Below are 3,749 nucleotides of genomic sequence, written 5' to 3'. Positions count from 1 at the left end.
TCCGGGGTCGAGCAGGCGGCGCCCGGCCGAGATCTGCCGGCCGGAGGCAGCGTGCTCGTTTGGGAGGTGTCCGGGAAGATCCGGCCGGAGCCCCCGGGCGGAGGGGGGGGGTGTCACTTGGGATTTGTGCGCGTCCCGTCCCCGCCCCACCCCCCCAGCCCCACTTCAAGCAAAAGGCCGAAGGGTTTCGACCCCCAATCGCCCACTTCGAGCTCATGCTTAGGGCCCTTTGGCCGCCGTCCAGCGGACAGAGAAAGCAATCCCGCAGCGAGGCGAAAGCACTCTATGAATGAAGGTGGAATCGGCGAGAAAATAATTTTTCTTCTCGGCTGAGCCTGTCAGCCGCCCCGGGGGCGTTGGGGGGGACAGTCCTTCTCCCGAGAAGACCCCTCCACTCTCCGCAGTGGTCATACACGTCCCCGCAGTGGCCACACACTTCACCCCCGGGGGCCGTACGAGTTTGGGAATGGAGGCGCGAGCCCCCGGGGCGAGGGGATTCACCCGGGGCGGGGGGCCGCAAGCCCACTCCCCACTGCACTCCGCGAGGGTCGGGAAGCGGGCGCCTGGAAGGGCGGTCGGCCGAGAGGCGGGGCGGAGTGGGGGGCCCGGGGGTCCCCGCCGCCGCCGAGGTCTCGGGGAAGCGGGAGGGGCCGCACCTGAGGAATCCGCCTCCGGCCGCTGCGGCCGCCGCCTCGCTCCGCCCCGGGGACCTGGGCGCGCGGCCAGCTTGCCCGACACACACAGACGCCAGCCAGCGGCGGCGCTAGCTCCTCGAAGGAGCGCGGCCGAGCGAGCGGAGCGCGGCGCCGCCACCCGGCTGGGGGTGGGGAGACGAGCCCCGACCCAGGCGAGGGCCACCCCCAGTCCTCGGCCCTCGCGCGCTGCCAGGGCCAGGTGAGCGGCTGTGGGGACTCGGGGCGCAGGGAGGCGGCGGGGCGCGGGGGTGGTGGTGATGAGAGGTGGCCAGCCGGGCGCGAGCGCGCGCCGCTGCGCCGCCGGCGCTGCCCTTTGGCGGGCTGTGCACACCCTGCCTGCGCGGGCCGGCGCGCGGCTGACTTTTTCTGGAGGGCTAGCCCGGCGGAGCGCGGGGCGTGAGCGCCGCTGCGTTTGTACGGCGAGGCCGGGCGCCCGTGCCAGCCCCAAGCCCCACGAGGAGACCCAGTCCGTGCGGTCCGCGCCCCAAGGCCAGAGGCCTGTCACCGCCGCCTTTGTGGCGGGAGCGAGGGAGCCCGAGCCGGGGGGCTGCGGGAGGCGGGGAGCGCCCCTCGGGAGCGTCTCCTGGAGCCCGCGGGCCGCCAAGGGGGGGTCTCCCGGGCGCGGGGTTGGGGGCGGCAGGTAGGGAGGCGCGGAGGTGACGCGCGAGGATGGAGAGAGCCGAGTCCCGGGTGGGAAGTTGGGAGCGTCCGGCGGTGGCCGGGCGTTTGCCCGGGGTGCCCGGGCGGCTCGGCTCCGCACGAAATGTCACTCGGTCACGGGCGCGCGCGCGCGTGTCCTCCGGCCATCGTTCGAATTTCTCTGAGAGGGGCTGGGGACCCCTCTTGTGCCGACGGAGACACAAAGGGTTGTGTTGACAGCTGACCTGACGCGAGCGGACGGCGCGGAGCGTTGTGTGCAGGGCCGGGGATGGGGAGGGAGGCGAGGGATGCGGAGGCGGTTTGTTAAAGTTCATCAATTTCCTCAGTCCGTCTTCCGGGCTCCGGGGAAAAAGGAACGCTGGGTTTCGATGCACTTCATGGGGCGGATCAGTCCGCCCGAGCCCACGTCGGGTCCAGAGCCGGATTCGCCCGCGGGGCCGGACGGAGCCTGGAGAAACACCTCCTCGATCGGTTCCTTTCCTCCGATTGCGTGACTGATGCAAGGTCCTTATCCACCACTGCGGCCCTCTGGCCCCGGTGGAGAAGACAGAAACCACGTTTTAATTTGTCCTCCTCCACCTCGCCCGGGAGGTGGGAAATCCCACTGAAATCTCATTTTTTAAAAATTTAGCTATTTAAAGATGGGGAAGAGTTTGTCCGCAAAAGGTTTTTTGAATGAAACCCCCCTTTTAGAAACCTGCCCTTCCTCTGTACATCTTTTTTTTTGAGGGGGAGGGGTACTTTAAATCCTGGAATTCTCTTTTGAGTTTTGGAACTGTGTTGGTTTTTTTTTTTTTTCCCCTTTAGGAATATTTCTATGTAGTTTTACAAATCGCAATACTGAAAATTTCAGATAGAGAAAAATTTAAATAATTGTTTTATTAAAATAGTATTAGAATTACGTGCAGGTAGGTATGTGTTTCAAGGGAAAGATTTAATTAATGAATATTGGAAAGTTATATGCAAAGGATGAAAATTTCAAACACCAGTGTAAAATACGCCTTCTGTCTCAGAGACCCATATTCCTAATGCCCTAATCCTTCCTCCACCCAGAGGCAACCACTCTCCTCCATTGTATATCCTTCTATAAACCTTCTTTTAGAATGGAATTACATTGTGGAAATCGAGGATGAAAGGAACTGGATATGTAAGACTGAACTGCGTCTCAGTGGTGATGAATCTTAATTTGATATTCACTTATGATGATGTTAGACCCTTTCATTTGGCCTAAGGCACTTATCAGTTAGAATGCTGAAAATCTTAGAACAAGCTTTCAGTGCAAAGCAGAACTGTTAAATGGTTATCTCCCTCCATCACCAGTTTCTTCTGGTTTTTATAAGCTTTGTTATTTATAATCTTTGATTTTTCTTCCATTTCGGAGCTCTTTATGAAGTAGAGAATGAAAACTATAGCTATTCTATCAAGCGCAGCACATATCTGCAAGACATTGAAAGCATGTATGAATACTCCCACTGACACGAGATAGTATAAAAATTTCAATAGTATGAAGGCCAAGGTTAAGACATTTGGTCATATCTCTTAGTTCCAGGCTTGGATTTGCCATAAACTAGCTAAATGAACTAACTTTCTAAGAAATGCTTTTGTTTCCTCCCCCAGTTAAATAAAGGAATTGAACCATGTGGCTTCTGAGCCTCCTTCTAACTCCAAAATTCTGTGATTTTTGGTAAAATGGTAGTTCTGTAGGTGTCCTAAGACTGGGTAAGGATAAACCAGTTGGATCTATGGGTATTAGTGGAGTGACCCCCCCCCTCCCCAAAAATCCTAAATGGTAGATTCATAAAGAAGTTGAGATGTTTAAACAACATTCCTGCTTTTATGAGATTGATATCATTGAAGAACAGCTACTTTATTTTCCCACAAAATGTCTGTTTATGCTACTGAAAAAGGTCGAACCCTGAATGGGCCTCTGTGTATCACCTTGTATGGCTAAGGAGAGTGAATTTTCTTCACAGCTCGTGGTGCCATTTTTAGGGAAATTACTCTTACCAGACTCTTACTTTTCTTCTTAAAGTGGAAATAAAGTTCATTGACCTACTTCAAAGGAACTTTACCTAATTTAATTAGCGATTCTCAAAAGTATTTAGAATATGAATAATCCTTATGGCCAAGCTATTTTAGTGACTTTATAAATATTCACTTAGAGATCATGTTCTTAGTAGGAAACTTTTCTAATCTCTAAGACACCTGCAACTGCAAATTCCTAGAGGGGTGCAGGGAGCCGAGGAGTGATTTCAAGGTTATGACAGTAAAAAGAGTTAAGTGATTTTAGTCACTATATGTGATCTCAGTTAAGGGTTTCAGAAGGACACTGTAAGTGGCGGTTACAGAAATCATTCTTGTTAAAGAGATATCATACTTTGAAGATTCAGAGTC

Source organism: Bubalus kerabau, chromosome 21 (genome assembly GCF_029407905.1).
Source record: "Bubalus kerabau isolate K-KA32 ecotype Philippines breed swamp buffalo chromosome 21, PCC_UOA_SB_1v2, whole genome shotgun sequence".
Lineage (NCBI taxonomy): Eukaryota > Metazoa > Chordata > Mammalia > Artiodactyla > Bovidae > Bubalus > Bubalus kerabau.
This window is presented reverse-complemented; position numbering follows the sequence as displayed.